We start from the raw sequence: 18465 nt of genomic DNA on the forward strand, positions 1-18465 counted from the left end.
GTGACAGTTCCTCACAACACATGAATTGGCCCCACTGACCCTCTCCTAGATCTGAAAAGTTCTATAATCCCGTGTAAGAGATAAGCATTGTTGAGAAGGTTACCCAGTTTCTACTGTGTCCCACTGCCCAACATGCAGCAACCCTTCATTTACTTTTTCATTTCAATGTTACATCACGTGTAATAGTTATAATAGTACTCCCATCAGCAAGTAGGGAACCACACTTAAGAGAAACTGCCCTATGTGCACAGCTATCATTTCCGATCAACCAAGGTGCCCACCAGGAGCCCTAGAGCCCTCCTGAGGGATGAGCTGCCACATTTACTGGGAGCAGGTGACAGTCCTCTCTTCAAGTTTTAGATTCCTGGTCCTGGCAATTTTCTTTTGCAGTGAAGTGTAAGGTCCATTAGGATTGCAGAAACACTAAAAGGAGTGTGTGTGTGTGTGTGTGTGTGTGTGTGTGTGTATGGGTTAGTATCAAGAAAAGACTATATATATCTGGGGATCCTGAAGCTATGTGAGTGGCATGGAAGAAATCAATAAGAAGAGGAGGAGGAAGAGGAGTGTCCACACCACATTGTGAACTATTCCATTTCTTTCAAATTACCCTCTTTTTTCAGAGACATCTGTTTTTTGACCTCACAATCCAATGTGGTTTTTTCAATAACCATCAATCACTGAGTATTTCTTCAGTACCTGTAAAGTGTCCAAGCAAAGAGCTATACAAATATAGAACATAGTGACTTAAGAGAGTCCACCCATATTACTGTCAGAGAGAAGTTACATATGCATTCCACAACAAAAGAAAATGTGAACATTTAGATGCTAAACTGAATGAGGCATGTTATGAAAACCAACTCTTAGAAAATATTAGGAAATGCAATCGCAACCCCCACCCCCGACCAATATATCCTTGCTCAACACATCATCCAGATGAGCCAGGGTATACCGTTCCAAAGTATCACCCTGAAAAATTTCAAAGTACCTAGGACATAAAGACAGTCCACAAAACTCAGTACAAAGGTGTTTTCTTCCTTTAACTTCTGCAATCCTCACTTCTGGAGGGAACACTCCACAGGCAGCCAGTGGTGACCAGTGATCACCTCTCATACTGCACAAAAGAAGGTGCCTGCCTACACTATTAGGAAAAATCCAACTTAAAATTCAAACAGTACCTAGAGTCAAAGTGTTTTCTTGGCAAAACAAAACTGCCCTCCAAAATCCAACCCAAAGCCCAGATAAGCAAAAATGTGCCTGCTAAAAGGCAGGAACTTGAGTTCCAGGCTACTTTTGTATATTGGGTAGCTACATAAATCTCAGTTAACCTTTTTAAAGAAAAACTTCGGCTTCTTCATCTGATAAATGCGAATGATTCTCCGACTCAAATGAGTCTAACAATATCTTCTCAGCCCAGTAGTTCAGATGAGAGAATTTTGTGTTCAGGAAAGGACTCTAGGAACAAGGAGCAACTTTACTAAGGTAAGGTGGGAAGAGCATTTTCTTCCCATTTGAGAAGTTCTCCTAGATGGGAGAGATGTACCAGACCATGAACTTGCAGCTCTGAGGATCTAGAGGAAGAATCCCCCATTGTCTTTGCCATGCTGGAGAGATGGAGATGGGATGCAATTCAGGGGGATAAAGGCAAACCACAGATGGGGCTGGTTCTGCTGACTTGTTGCTCCACCCAAATGCCTTTTTACAGTCCCACTCTGACTTTAGCATTCTCTTTGGGCTGCTGATGTTCCATAGGCGCCAAACCCCCAACAAGGGGAGCACAGGGAGGGACCTGCGGTTCTGGCACCACCTCCAACTCCTGCCCTTTGAAAACTCTACTAGAGGCAGCCTGCCCAGAGAAGCAGTGCCTTCTCAGGGGGAAAGGACAGCAGGGAGGGCTCTGTGCCAAGGAGGGTTCAGGGGGCGTAACCAACCTTGGCTATCAGGGCCTGGGCTAGCAAGGCTGGAGCCTGAGGCAGGTCTGAGCCTGGGGTAGAAATGGGCTCACAGAATGTTTTCCTAAATCACTTGTGACACCCTTTCTGATACAGCTTTCATTCAGGTTCTTTCTCTATGGAATTCAAACTAAAAACACTATTCTCCCCTTCCCCCAACACTTCAAATGCAGGATATCTTGGAGGTGGCTCTCCCTCCTCTCTGCTCCCCTATACCCACTCTCCTCACCAGGATTATGCCCCCCAACCTGCCCACCCCACAGCCTTAGTTTCCTTATAATTCCAACTGCCAAAGGGCAGCCATTGGAAAAAAATAGACCGGTTTGGGGCTGGGCAAGGTGTCTCAGAATCTGGGCCTGCACCTGTTTCGCCTGGATAGCTGGCTGGTCAGTACTTGAACAGATGCCAGACCTAGAAAGTGGGTCCTTTTGAACCTCAAAACCATACAGGAGCCTTGGGGAGGCCTTTAGGACCGAGGGGAACCGTCTCTTCTCAGAGCCAGGCTGCAAATCCCTGTCCTCCGAGTACCCAGCACCTACCCACCCTCCCCCAGTCTCTGTCGCTTTCACATTCCCAGACACCGAACCCCGGGCCACCCGCCAGACGTGATCACCCCCGGGGGCCCGGTCAGCTTGGGGCAAAGTTGGCGGCCGCCTTCGCACGAGCCCGTTCCCTTCTCCTCCTCGCTGCCATCCTCCCCCGGAGCCCGTGGCCACCGCCTCCAGCACGCGTGTCGCCAGGCTTGGCGAGCCGAGTGGCGCGTCCCGGGACGCCCCTCGCCCAACCCGCCGGGCAGGCGCGGGCCGCGGGACTCTCCCCGCACCCTTTCCTTTCCCGGGGGCTGGAGGGCCGGGCTCCGCCCCATTGCCGCCACGCGCCAGCTCCCCGCCGCCCTGGGCTGCCGCCGCTGCCCCTAGCCGGGCGCTCCAGCACGCGCGGGGCGGCCGGGGGCGCGGGAGGCGAGCGCAGGGCGGGGAGCGGCGCGGAGGGGAGGCGGGGAGGGGGGAAGGGCAGAGGAGGAGAGAGCTGGGGAGCTGGGGAGCAGAGGCTGGCGCCGCACCGCCCCGCGCCCCCCACGCTCGCCGGCTCCGGAGACGCGCGGGCGGCCGCCTGGGCGCACTGGCCGGGTCACCTTGTCCGGGAGGTAAGTCCCGACCGCCCCGGCAGCGCGGGGTGGGCAGGCCGGCCGGCAGGAGCAGGGCGGGGGCCGCGGGCGGGCTCAGGAGGCGGCCCTCGCGCGGGAGGGCGCCCTGGCTCCGCCTGGGAGCGCGCAGACCCAGCGGCGGCGCGATGCCGGCGGTGAGTCCGGGTGGTCGCGGCGGCGGGACCTGGGAGGCGCGGGGTCGCCAGGAGCGAGGGGAGAGCAGAGCGGGCGAGGAAGATGCGGAGGAAGGGGCCGGGTGCTGTCAGCCCCGGCTGCAGCTTGGCGCCTCGCCCCCCCCCCCCCCCCCCCAGGCGCCCCGGCGACGCGGAGGGGCTGCTGTGCAAAGTCGCTGGGAGCTAGTGAGACCCAGACCTGGGAGCGCAGAGGAGCGGAACTGCCCAAGGCCCTGACGGCGCGCGGCAGGCATTGGCTCTGCGGGTCCGGGCGACTCCCTGAAGCGACCCAAAGGAGACCGGCTGGGGCTGGTGAGCGGGGCAGCCGCGGAGCTGGGGACCGAGGTCCAAATGGGACCGGGAAAGGAAACCGGCTTGGATTGCCTTCGCCAAGCAAAGGGGAAAAGGAAGGCGAGGGCGCGAACGCGCTGGGATCGGGACTTCCAACCCCGAACCAGGACGAAGGCGGGGACTCCTGGAGCCCCCTGCTTCCGAGAGCTCTCTGGTCCCTGGCAGCCGCGACAGCCCGCAGCCCTGGGAGTCGCCAGCCCCGGCTCAGAGAGGGGACCGAGTGGACACGCTTTTGGGGATCAAGTTCTAGTCTCGATTTCCCTAGGCATGATTTCTGCCTCTTGGTGTGCGCTCTCCGAGCTGCGGACAGAGAGGAATGGATTACGGGCAGAGTTGGGCACTTTTCTGAGGGAAGGGGCTTTGATAGCTTGTGCGTTTTCTGCAGGACTCCAATAGAGTGGGCGCTTGCAGTCTTGCTTTGGGGAGGATGCCAGTGGGGTCGCTTGGCTTTTCTGAAAAACTAGAGGAAGGCATCATCTGGTCGCCTTCATTTCCTTGGGGGCGGGGGGGGGGGGCCTTGTCCGCAGAGGCTTGGGCTTCTGGCACCCAGACTTCAGGTGAGCGCAGCCCTTCTGCGGCGTCAGATGCGCGGGCGCCGCGGGGCTAGTGGCCCGGACTCAAGGTCTGCGCCTTCCCTGGCCCTGTCCCGGTGCTCGGGACAGCAGACACCAGCCGAGGGCTTAGCTGATTTGAGGGATAGAGGGTGGGTGGCTGGCTCCGTTTTCTAGTTAGAATGGGGCTCAGGCGGTGGTGCGTGCGCGACTGTCTGTGTATCTGTCCGTCTCCCTCCTACTGGCCGGCGTGTTTAGTCAGAGCCCAAAGGGAGAGGCGTGCTGCGCAGACCTGCAGCCTGTGGGGTGAGCAGCCTGGTAACCTACCCCAGAGCGAGCCAACTTTTCCTTGCTGAGGTGTGATTGCCAGGACAGTCTGTGTTGGTGCTGGATGTGGTCCTCCGAGAGGGGTCCGACTCCAAAATCCTCACAGAACTGAAGATGAGCCACCGAGGTGGCCCCGCGGCAGTCAGATGTCCCTTCTGGCTAGGACAGGAAGTAACGGGAGCCAAATTTTCGGATGACTGATTGCATACAGTGTGTCTGGTGGTTGTGTGGAGTGTCTTTTTGGAGATCAGACCACAGGTGCCAAGCCTGTGAGAGGGTGTGAGGAAGAGCCCTCCACCTCCTTCCTTCCCTCCCTCTTTCCAACGCCCCTGGTACCTTTGCAAGGAGCAAATGTTGGTTTGTAGCTGGTCTGGTGCCCTCTCCCACCCCGCCCCCACCTACTGCATGAAAATGGGATCACCATAGCCAAGAGGGCCTTGTTAAATAAAGGGGGGAAATGGGAAAATCTGTGTTTAAAGTTGTTTTTGTTTTTTTTTTTTTACGATGGAAAATTTCAGTGGTACACCAAAGTTGAGAGAATAATATACTGAACCCCCAGTGTACTCTTCATCCAGCACCACATTCTGACCCTTTGTCCTGACCTCTTTTTAATCACCCCTCCTCAGAGTTTTGGAGGCCATGTTTGATGAAGAATTTAAAAACCCATTCCAAGCCCACCTCACTCTAAACTCATCCCTGTGTATCTCCAGCTGATGACATTTTGTTCCATTTTCACCTATCATCAAAAAAAAAACTGCTTTAAATGATTCTATTAGAGCCTAGGTGATGTTAAAATAGAAATGAAGGCACCTCCACTTCTGTTTTGAGGTAGTAAAAAAAACCTGCTGATGTTCCTTGAGACATAGGGGGGATTGAAGAAGGAAAGAGAAATCCAGATCCTGAGAAAAAGAGACATTTGAAACCATTAGATTTGACTTATACTAGTTGATGTGTAGGGAATAAACAGGATTCCAGCTGAACCATGAGAGGCAAAATAATTATATATATATATATATATATATATATATATATAGTAAAAACTTTAAACTCAATCCATAAATCAGAAGCAATTAATTTATTCCACATTTAGCATGACATAAAAGTGCTATACACTGGACTTGACTCATCTTTCCCATTAACTCTGACCTGTATTTTTCTAGGGAGTTATTTCTATTATAAGATAATAAAATGGTATTTTCTTATGTAAGTTTTCTATCCAAGACACTAGTCGGTGCTATTCTGGGGTTCGTGAGCAGTACTGAATATTTCATCTCTCAATTAGAAAATGTTTGGTCATCACACCAGTCACATCTGATACCACCTCTAGGGAGATACTCTGCTTACAAAGATTTGAGTCCAAGTGTGGTTTCTGTTGGCTGGAGAGGAATAGCAGGGTGAGGCCTCCAGAGACAATGGGAAGTGATTCCCCACCACATTCTTACACGGCTCCCTCCCACCCTGCCACCTCTGTGCCTTCCTTTATATAAAAGCTGCTCCTAAAAATTGTCAGTGTTCTTGGAGGATTCAGTCAGACTTTTGAATACCTTTATAAAGTGCATTATTTAAAGGCATCCTTAGTTAACCTTTTGCAATATGAATAACCATCCTGTAAGTGAGCAGTTTTAAACAAAATCTTGTCTTTCCATGATACCAGCATGGCCCTGAGCTCCTCATTTTGGCCTTTGCAGGTCCCCCAGGCACATTGGAGAGTCTCATGACCAACACGGACTAATTGCAATACTGTGACCTGTAGCTTGAGCAGACTTCATGTTACCAGCAAGATTCTTTTAGTGAGTGGGTGAAGGTGGCAAGGATTGAAGGGTGGGGTGTTCATTTGTCAGCATCAGCAAAGCAGTGGGCCTAATCGGTAGCAAAACAACCTGTTCATTCCATGGGACGTCCTGAGGCTATTTTGCTGAAAACACGCTGCCGTGAGGCGGCACTGGAGCCGTAGCTTTGGACCCAGCATCACTACACTGCACATGTTGCGCCAACATGTCAAAAAAGCAAAACATTGAAGATGTGCATACATTAAAAATTCCAAACATTGGGCGCCTGGGTGGCTCAGTTGGTTAAGCGACTGCCTTCGGCTCAGGTCATGATCCTGGAGTCCTGGGATCGAGTCCCGCGTCAGGCTCCCTGCTCAGCAGGGAGTCTGCTTCTCTCTCTGACCCTCCCCCCTCTCATGCTCTCTCTCTCTATCTCATTCTCTCTCTCAAATAAATAAATAAAATCTTTAAAAAAAAATAAAAAAATAAAAAAATAAATAAAAATTCCAAACATTAAAGATAGACTGACCAAGTTCCTGCCGATGCCACCAGAATTGGAATAATGAAGGTAGTAGCAGGTGGTTTTAACAAATGTGATTTTTCAACATTCTCTTTGCAAGATGCTTAGACATTTCCAGTTATTCCTGAGAGTTCATAAATGTGTTTTTAAAAGGGGCTGGGTAACCCTTTCAGGCACTAGGCTACAATCAGTACCTCCATGGTGGTTTTATTCGCCAGCCGGTGTACTGGATTTCAGCTGAGTGTGCAGGGGGACCGAGTGGGGGATACACATTTGGGATGTTCCCAAGTCTGTGGCTGCCCACCCCACTGCCTTTTCTGGAGGGCCTGTGAGGAGCTTAGGTTTCAGACTCTGGGTTCTGCCACTTGCTTTTTGGTTGATCTTAGACTGCTCACTTAGCTCTTCTGAGCTTCTATTTCTTTTCATTTTTGTTCTTTCCAGGATTTTGAAAACAAAATGGTTATGGTTGACACAGTTTTTTTAAACAGGGAAGACTTGGGATTGAGAACATTTTAGTGTCTTAACTGCAAGTCTCTCTGGGTGAAGTTGCATCCCCATGGCCCTCTGAGAGCTCAGAACAGACCCTGCTCTGCACTTGCATCTTCAGCAAGAGTCAGAGTGAGGACGGTGCGCACTCGTCCATGCGGGTGTGCATTCTCATGTAGGAACGTGCCTGAGTGGTGCAGACATTCACGTCACGTGGGGTTTAGAGGGAGTATACAGGAAAGGCATGTGAGCAGAAATATATCCTTAACACAACTCAATTTTGACTCATATCACATAAAAATTACATGATGCATGGTCTCTAGGAGAAAACATTTTAACAGAGATTATCAACAAGCCACAAAGCGCCAAAGCACATGGTAATTTAAGTTACGAACTTTGCTTAGATCAAAAGTCCAAGTCATCTTAAATCATTTTATGATAAATAACCTATTAGGTTGCATTACATAAAATACTGAAGACCAACAACAACAAATAAGCACTGGGATCTGAGATAACGGGAAGAACCAAGCATAACATGAACAGGAAACATTATACATGCATAGAATATATACGGAAGATAGAAGTTTCTTCTGGAAGCATAGTTCAGACCAGCCCAGGGGACAGCTTTGCATATTTACTCATGTGAGAAGAATTTATCTAGGAGTTCAATTAACATTATTACAGAGAGATGGGGAGTTTTGCCCTGGAGGCTCAAATCAATGTTCAGTTGTTGTGAAACATTTTGAGTTTTTAGTTCTCAATCGATTCTTGTGTGCTCACAGTCATTTGAAACTTAGGTCTTGATAATGCTATAATGTGGTGGCATTTAGGGGGTGTGACTCCGTGGAAGAGGGAATGGAGGCATTTCCTGATTGCACGGTGAGCCTTTCAGAAAGGGCCCGCTTAGTTTAAATTCATATGATAAAAAATCATTGCTTCTCAAACCTCTGACCTTCATTGGCTAGCCACTTCCAGACATGCCTCCCATCTGTTCCTCTTTAATCTTCTCTTGATCGGGGAATGTCAGTGTCCAAAACAAAACAAAAAAGCAAACAAACATTCCAGACAATTAGAACTACAAATGTTTTATTTCATTGCCTCAACTTTAAAGATACTTCTGAAAGAGAAAAAATATTTTACCTCAAATATTCTGGAGCTTCACCTCTGCTCAGGGAAGCAAAGAAAAAAAATGTTACATAAACTCACCTTTCTGCCATGTGTACAATATGCAGGGTTTTTGTTTGTTTTTGTTTTTGAGAGAGAGGGAGCTCGAGTGTGAGCAAGGGGGTGAGGGGGCAGAAGGAGAAGGAGAGAGAGATCCCAAGCAGGCTCCACACCCAGCATGGAGCCCAACACAGGGCTGGATCTCACAACCCTGAGATGGTGACCTGAGCTGAAATCAAGAGTCAGACACTTAACCCGCTGAGCCACCCAGGCGCCCCTACAATATGCAGTTTTTAACTTATTCTTATGACCTTATCCTCAGACCTTGGTGGCGCAGGCTCTCAGCTGGTGTAGGTGTTTGAAATAAGAGGATTTGCTTTTGGGGTCCTAATGGGCTTAAGTCCTGGGACAGGGTTAGGAAAGCCAGTAGCATTGCTGAGGGGTGGCCTCAGGCTGTACTTAGCATTAGAAGGGACCCTGAGGATGCCCAACTCCACCTACCATAGATTGCTACCAATTACTTTGTCATTTGCAGTGCCTAAACTTGCCTTAAATAAATAGTTGTTCCCTTTATCTGCAGGGGACGTGTTCCACCACACCCAGTGGATGTCTGAAACAGTGGATAGTACCAAACCCTATATACACTATGTTTTTTCCTATACATACATATCTATGGTAAAGTTTATCAGTTAGGCACAGTAAGAGATTAACAATGATAGCTAATAATAAAATAGAATAATTATAACAATACACTGTAGTAACAGTTATGTGGATGTGGTCTCCCTCTCTCTCTCTTAAAATATCTTACTGAACTGTACTCACCCTTCCGGGGATGATGTGAGATGATAAAATGCCCACGTGATGAGGTGAAGTGAAGGGAATGGGGTAGGCTGTTGACCTTCTTACTGCCTGTCAGAAGGAGGATCATCTGCTTCTGGACCTCAGCTGACAGTGTGTAACTAAAACTGCGGAAAGTGAAACCACGGATAAGGGGGACGTTTCTGTAGGCAACCTTCATATCTGAAATCTCAGCCTTGGCCCCTTCCCCGTGTGTTTCCTTTAGAAGGGACCTTGTGCTTACCAATTGGGGTAATGGGGCCACGTCCTGTAGGGCAGTCAGGAAAGTTGAGATGTGACAGGTTAACAGTGTGCAGTGGGTTTGGACACCATCTAAGCACAGGGTCTGGCCTGTGCTAGTAGCTCAGACATTCATAGATGTATTTTAAGAGCCACTCAGCTGGGATGCCTGGGTGGCTCAGTCTGCCTTCAGCTCAAGTCATGATCCCAGGGTCCTGGGATCGAGCCCCACACGGGGCTCCCTGCTCAGCAGGGAGTCTGCTTCTCCCTCTCCCTCTATGTGTGCTCTCACTCTAGTTCTCAAATAAATAAATAAAATCTTAAAAAAAAAAGAGCCACTCAGCAGCTCCAGATGTCTTGTAGCCTCCGTGTGCACACAGATGGTGGACAGGCCCCTGCACTGGCCAGTGCCACCACTCCAGCCCAGTCCTGAAATTCATGCCAGTGTCTCTTGTCTGCATGCAATCCTATTTTCCCTTTACTCCCCCAATCTCTTTCTTTTCCCATAGTGCCCTTGGGCACAAGCAGTTCCTCCACAAAGAGCTATGAGCGGATTAATTAATATGCATACTATTCCACAGCTTTCCTTTCTACACTAAACCCAGAAACACAGCACATTCCTTATCAGCACTCCAGTGTAGTGCAGTGCACTGAACTCCCTCACAAACGTGGATTCCTGGTAGAAGCTGATTTTAAGTAAAGGGGAATCATCTGTTTTGTTGTTTCTAAGTTCATTCTCTGCCTTTTATTCTCATATTGATTGTTGTTTTTTAAAGCCGTGGATATAAGTGTCCCACCTTCACACATGGGGCAACCACATTGTTGTTCTTTATTCAGAATTAGATCATCAAGGCTCTTGTTGGAATTCTCTTCTAACTGCCTCTGGGAGGGGAAGGCCATGCAACCTGCAACAGCGTCCCATCAGTGACTCAGAATAAGGGTGGGGGCACTGATTCGACGGTCTTGATCCTTCTGTCCTTCCCTTTGACCCTTCTTGGTGGGATCCTCTTGCATAATATTCATTGGCACGATGGTAAATCTGAGTATTTCTTGGTGTAAGTATATTGGCTGTGAATAGGAGCATTTTGGAACATCACAGTCTATTCTAAAGCAAGAGGAAAAATATATTTGTTGACTCAAAATGTGCAGAATAATACAGTTTCCTTTCCTGATACTAGACCTTGAGTAGCTGATTTGGCGAGTACCTTTCCAGGAAAAACATATCCTTCAGACTTTTGGGTCCCAAACATATACTTCCATCCCAGATTCCAGTAATTGCTCTGAGGTTGTACACTGCAGGCAGGCCAGCAGGGCCACCCAGCACATGTCAACTCAGTGAGTGGCTCTAGCATGGTGGCGCCCTCTCTCCATTGGTCTTTGACCATGGTCCAGCCTCAAACACCCTCTTTCTTTGCCAGAGCAGAGATATTTTTCCATGTTCGAGAACTTCATGACACCAGCATTCTATTTTGGAAAGTTCATGCTTTGGAATGCCACCCCTGGCTGGCTCCTCCCTCCTCCCTTCCTATTCATCTTTTTTGCATTCCTCCAGTTGGAAGCTCCTCTGCAGGCAGACTGCCTCCCATTGATGGTCCAAAGCCATTCCATCCCACTCAGAGTTGAGCACTGCCTGTCTCAAGCTGCTCTGTGCACCCAGGACCATAGCGACCAAACTCACAGATGGTGTGGGCAAAGGGCTTCCTGGTGACCCCTTGATAAGGGATGAGTTAGCTGAGCTGTAACCCATCTAGAACTGCCCTACCTCCCTATATCTTGTTCTCTAGCTATTCCAGTGTCCCTTGGTACCTGCAAAGGTTTCTGGTGACCTTCGGAAATTGCCTACTCCAATTTAGAATTGCAAGTTATGTCCCATTTTAGGCTGATTTCTAGGGCTGGAGAAACTTTGCCTGGTGGGAGGGACCCTAGGCCCTCAGGCACCCAGATGAACTAGTAGATCCTCCTGGTAACTTCTGAGGGCCTTTCCATAGCCCGGTTCCTGACTCTGGCCCCAGGCCCCACAGCTTCTCTGCTTCTGCAGAATAGGAGCTCAGCTTCCACACTTGACAGGTCACCCCAAACTCAGGATTTATGCTCCTGGGCTTGTCCTGTGCACTCCTGGGAGAAAGCCATGTGACCTCTCTGGAACGTCATCCTCAGACCTAGAAAGGGTCTCTCCATCTTCCAGGTGAGGGCCCAGAGGCCTGTGTATGCACATGAGCTCTCTGCATACCAAGGCCTGAGGAGTGGCAGTGTCAAGGTGAAATCAGCCCACTTTAGGAGCAGAAGAAGTGCTCAGTAATGACCATGAGGTTCTAGAGTGTGGACATGGCAGGTGGCGGAGGCATGACCAGCTAGGAGAGCAGGGGACTGTGAGTCTTGATGGGGCACATGGCACTCCACTTTCCCTTGGGCACCAGAGAAGTGGATTGGAGGCAGCCATGGGCTCTGGAGGCATTGGCACTTCAGTGGAAATTGAGGCTGTTGTGGTGGGGGTGGTGAGCGGTGAGTGATGCAAGGGCTCATAGAGAGACGAGCCCTGGCCCATAACCAGGCCTCACTTCTGCATGGCTACAGATACTCCAGTTGCCAGGGGCTGGCCCGTCTGGACCTATGACACCGTGGCAGTCTTCTAGCCTTCTTGACCTCAGGATTTGACTCTTCGGGGCTGGACATGGACACCCACTCCATGAGTTGTAGACCTCCACTTTCCACTCCCTCTCTGAGGGGAAGTGTTGCACCCACTGGCACCTCACAGCAACACTGGGCTGGCTGCACTGAAAGGGGCAGCCTCACCATTCTGGTTTCTGGATGAAATGGAGGGGAGTGAGTGAATTTGGAGAAGCCAAGTGAGCTCAAGTCTGGAGGCCACATTAAAGCTTGCAGAGCTTGTTTGTAGCTTGTCATGAGGGTGACCAGGATAACCAGTGGATGCCTTCTACTGCTTGTATCTTATTATATTATCCATATCTTTCTCCCAGGAAAGAAGAGGAAGGGAAGAGCAAGGAAGGGGAGGGATGGAGATTTGAAATGTGTGTATTATTCCATTTCATTTCTTTGGCAACCTCCTGAGATGCCCCCATAGTATACTTGGTGGGCTGAGACCCAGAAGGTTTACTCAACCCGCTCTGTGACCTTTTACTGCTAGTTGTAGGGCCTCTGTGCATGGACCCAAATCTTTAGGGTTTGTTTCTGTGTTTGTCTCTAAAGTTTGTGCTTTCTCACCCATGACACTCAGTTTTCCTAGCATTGCTAGTATCTGGCATAATGGTTAGGACAGTAATACATCCTATATAATAGTTGGACAGACAAACAGATGCAGACACTTCCACTTTACAATGAAGCCCAAGGAGTACAAAATGTAATTAGGTCATTTCTCCATCTGTGCTTTTTGGTGGTTTCCTTGGAGGATAGTGACTACAGCAAGTCGGCAATCTGTTACCCATGGAATAGGGGAAGGGAAAGCTGTTTTAGGCCAGGCCAGGGAGTTGTGTGCCTAGAAAAGACCAGAACAGAAATCTCCTGCAGAACATATAGCAGTCACAGGGGAAAACCTGTTTCCTCTAAATGCCACGGGCCCCAGACATTTATAGAGAGCATCAAAATAAACTAGATAGGACAGCTGGTCACCCAGGGATGGGCACTCTGCTCTCTTGTTGCTCTCAGCATGAGGCTTTTCCCAGAAGATGCAAATGTCTTGTGTCCTTCAACGCTGCCCAAAAATGCTGGTCTTCCTGGAATTTGTATCCAGAACTTTATATATTTCAAAAATATATTTCAGGGAGTTGGACTCTGCCCATTGTTCATGTCTCTCTTCTTAAGACTAAGTTGGTGCCTTTCTTAGAGAGTGAAACACAGATGAACTTCATTGTCTCTTACGGCACAAATCAAAGGGTCTCTGTCTCCACTGTGGTATGGCTTAGCCCTGGAGGATGTCTTGGGAGTACCATCCTGACTGTGAATTTCTATCTTCTCTGACTCTTCCTTCCCCTCCTTGACCCTCCTTGATTTCACTGACCAGGACTTTTCTAACAGAATGGGCTGAGCCCTGGCAAGAGGCCACTGTTTTTCATACTGCCCATATTCTAACTAACCAAACTATCCTGTGGTCTTGCTTTTGGCTGTGATTTAAATGCAGCTGGCTCCCAGATTTCTTTCTCTATCCCTAAACCCTCCCAAGCCTCAGCTTTGTCTATCCACATGCCCACTAGCATCTCCTTTGGGGGCATCAGCCTCAGAGAACACCCTCTCAGCCCAGGCCCTCTCGTTCCCTGCCCATGCCATTCTTGGTGATGACACACAGTGACCCAGATATCCACACCAGAAAACTGCTTGCTTTTTAGGCTCCTACCTTTTCCCCTCTTCCTCATCACCAGATTTCTTTTCTTCTCAGTATTTTTTACCTCTCCCTTACATCTCTTCTACCTTAGCCCCATCTAGACACTCACCTCCTTCCAGGTTCTCTCAGCAGCTTCCTGCAAGGTCTCTTTACCGGCTTCCATGTGCTTCTCACTTCCAGCCTCCAGGACCTTTGGAAGAGGGAGCATTCTAAAACACACCTCTGCCTCAGTGGTCCTCATCTCGAAGCGCTTCATCTCCTTCTCATCTCCAGTGAAATAGGACAGGCTGCCTGGGGATAATAGCAGGCTGTCCATGACATCTTATCCACCCTCCAGTTTCATCTCCACCTGTCTAGGTTCCCAGAACACTGGGCCATTCCTGCCCCCAACACACACACACACACACACACACACACACACACACTACATGCTTTCATGCCTCTCCCCATCTCGGTTGGTGCCTCCTGCTAATCTCCTTCAAGGCTCAGCTTGGCCAGTACTGGTGCCCTTCCCTCAAAGTTCAGTGTCCCTGCCTCTGGGCTTCCTTGTTACCTGGGCCTACCTCATTGTGGTGTGGCATTAACAAAACAACCAAAGTAAGAAACATGTAGAAATAATTTTGACAAGAAATATATAGGAGCCATACAAAATAAACTATAAAATTTTACTCCTGGAATAAGAAAAAACTTGAAAAAGTGGAAAGTTATACCATGCTCTTGGATAAGAACACTCAATAGTAACAAGATGACATTATTTTCACCAAGTTAATTTATAAGTTTATAAGTTTAATGCCATTTATGTCAGAATGCCGATGTTATAATTGCCTTTTGAACTTGACACAATTATTCAAAACTTCCTGAAAGAATAATCAGGCTGTGAAGTTTTTTTTGTTTTTTTTTTTTAAGTGAAGAGGAATGAAGGAGAACTTGTCCTCCTAGATAATGAAACTGAGCATCAAAACTATACCCATTAGGATGGCTACTATAAAATTAAAAACAACAACAAATAGTAAGTGTTGGAGAGCATGTGAAGAAGTTGGAACTCTTGTGCACTGTTGGTGGGACTTTAAAATGGTGCGGTTGTTATGGAAAGTACTAGGAAGGTTCTTCAAAAAAAATAAACATAGAATTACTATATGATCCAGCAATCCCATTTCTGAGTATATATCCAAAATAATTCAAAGTGGAATCTTGAAGAGATATTTGCACACTCATGTTAATAGCATTATTCATGAGAGCCAAGAGGTAGAACTCAAGGATGCAGCCCAAATGTCCATTGATGGATGATTTGATTTAAAAGGATGTGGGATATATACAATGGAATATTATTCAGCCTTAAGAAGGAAGAAAATTCTGATCCATGCTACAACATGGATGAACCTTGAAGAATTTTACTAAGTGAAGTAAGCCATTCATAAGAAGACAAATACTGTATGATTCTACTTATTGAGGTTCCTAGAGGAGTCAAATACGTAGATACAAAATATAGACCAGTGGTTACTAGGAAATGGGAGAGAGAGAAAAGGGGGAATTGTTTAATGGGTATGGAGTTTCAGATTTGCAAAATGAAAAGATTCTAGAATCTCCCAGCAAGCAGAAGTCCAGGACCAGATAACTTCACTGATAATTCTACCAAACATTTAAGGAAGAATTAATGTCTGACCTTCCCAAACTTCCAAAAAAAGAGGAGGGACCACTTCCAAACTCATTGTATAAGGCAAGTGATGCCAAAACTAGACAAGGGTGCCACAAGAAAAGAAAATCACAGTATCCCTGATGAACTTAGAGACAAAAATCTTCAACAGAATATTAGCAAACCAAAATCAACAATACATTAAAAGGATCACACACCATGATTAAGTGGGATATCCCTGGATGCAAGGATGGTTCAGCATCTGCAAATCAATGTGGTACATCACATTAACAAAATGAAGGAGAGAAATTATATGATCATCTCAATAGATGCAGAAAAAGATGGATGTATTTGGCAAAATTCAACATCCATTTATGATAAAAACTCAACAAAGTGGGTATAAGGGGAATGTATTTCAACATATTAAAGACCAATATATGATGAGCCCACTTCTAACATCATACTCAACAGTGAAAAGCTGAAAGCTTTTCCTCTAAGATCAGGAACAAGACAGGGATTCCCATTCTCACCACTTTTATTCAACATAGTAGTGGATGTCCTAACAAGAGCAATTAGGTAAGAAAAAGAAATAAAAGGCATCCAAATTGGAAAGAATTAAAATTGTCACTACTTGCAGGTGTCACTACTTTGAAAACACTAAAGACTCCACATAACCACACTCAAAATCAGTAAAGTTGTAGGATACAAAATCAATATACAAAAATCTGTTACTTTTCTATACACTAATGACAAACTGTCAGAAAGAGAAATTAAGAAAAAAATTGATTTACAATTGCACCAAAAAGAATAAAATACCTAGGAACAAATTTAACCAAGTAAGTGAAAGACCTGTACACTAAAAACTATAAGACATTGATGATAAAAATTGAAGAAGACACAAATAAATGGAAGGATACTCTGTGCAAATGGATTTAAAGAATTAGTATTGTTAAAATGTCCATACCACCCAAAACAATCTATATATTCAATGAAATCCCTTTCAAATTCCAATGGCTTTTTTCACATAGAGAACTAACTATCCTAAAATTTGTATGAAACTACAAAAGACCCTGAATAGCCAAAACCAAAGAAACAAAGCTGGAAGCATCATGCTTCCTGATTTCAAACTCTGTTACAAAGCTATAATAATTAAAACAGTATGATACTGGCACAAAAAGATGTGTGGATCAATGGAACAGAATAAAGAGCCCAAAATAAACCCATGCATATTTGGTCCATTAATTTATGACAAAGGAGCCAAGAATATATAATGGCAAAAGAACTATCTCTTCAATAAATGGTGTCGGGAAAACTGGACCACCATCTTATATCATACAGAGGAATTAACTCAAATGGGCCAAAGATTTGAACATAAGACCTGAAACTATAAAATTCCTAAAAGAAAATATAAGTAGTAACCTCCTTGACATTGGTTTTGGCAATGATTTTTGGATTTGACACCAAAAGCAAAGTCAACAAAAGGAAACAGTAAGTGGAACTATATCAAACTTAAAAGTTTCTGCACAGTAAAGGAAATCATCAACAAAATGAAAAAGAAACCTAACAAATGGGGGAAAACATTTGCAAATCATATATCTGGTGGGGGTTATATCCAAAATATATAAAAGACTCGTAGAACTCAATAACAAAAACCCAAACAATTTGATTAAAAATAGGCAGAAGATCTGAATAGACATTATTCCAAAGAAGACATACAGATGGTCAACAGGTACATGAAAAGGTGCTCAACATCACTGATCATCAGGGAAATATAAATCAAATCCATAATGAGATACCACCTCACACCTGTTAGGATAGCTATTATCAAAAAGACAAGAAATAGCATGTGGAGAAAAAAGAACCCTTGTGCACTATTGGTGGGAATGTAAATTGGGCAACTACTATAGGAAGCAGTATAGAGACCCCTCAAAAAAAAAAAAAAATAGAACTACTATGTAATCTAGCAATTCCACTTTTAGGTATTTGCCCAAAGAAAGGGTTAGGTTGTAACCCAAAAAGATATCTGCAGCCCCATGTTCATTGAAGCACTATTTACAGTAGCCAGGACATGGAAAGCAACCTAAGTGTCCATCAATGAATGGATGGATAAAGAAGTTGTATACATACACATACACACACACACACATGCACACACACACAAACACACAGGAATATTATTCTGCCATAAAAAAGAAGGAAATCCTGACATTTGTGACAACATGGATGAAACTTGAGGGAATTATGCTAGGTGAAATAAGACATAAAAAAACAAATACTGTATGATCTCACTTATATGTGAAATCTAAAGAAACCAAAAACCAAAAACTAAACTCACTAAACAAACACTGAACTCATAAGTACTGAAAACAGATTGGTGGTTGTCAGAGGAGGGGGTGGGTAGGTGGGGTAAATGGGTGAAGATGGTCAAAGTTCCAATTATAAAATTAATAAGTCCTGAGGACTGTAATGTCCAACATGGTGACTATAGCCAATAATACTATGTTGAATATTTGAAAGTTGCTGAGAGTAGATCTTAAAAGTTCTCATTACAAGAAAAAAAGTGTAACTATGCATGGTGATGGATTTTCTAGATTTATTGTGGTGATCATTTTGCAATATATACAAATTTTGAATCATTATGTTGTACACTTGAAACTAATATAATGTTATATATCAATTATATCTTAATTAAAAAACCCACAATGGTGAGACCAGTTGCTTAACTGCTTCTCATGCTCACAATCACCCCATTTCTGGGCAAGAACTGTGCGATGGGTCCCAGATGATCCAGATGCCCTCCACTTAAGATCCCAGGGGACAAGATGAGGCCATTGACTGGTGCTTTCTCATCTGTAAAATGGAGAACATACCTACCTACCTCCTTTAAGGAGTTATTGCAAAATGCAAAAAAAGGATCCATCCTTTATTATTATTTATCGGTGCTAAAAAATTAATTCTGGAGATCTGATCCACAATGTGACTATT

The sequence above is a fragment of the Phoca vitulina genome, unplaced genomic scaffold (assembly GCF_004348235.1).
Source record: "Phoca vitulina isolate PV1807 unplaced genomic scaffold, GSC_HSeal_1.0 scaffold22, whole genome shotgun sequence".
NCBI classification, from domain to species: Eukaryota; Metazoa; Chordata; class Mammalia; order Carnivora; family Phocidae; genus Phoca; species Phoca vitulina.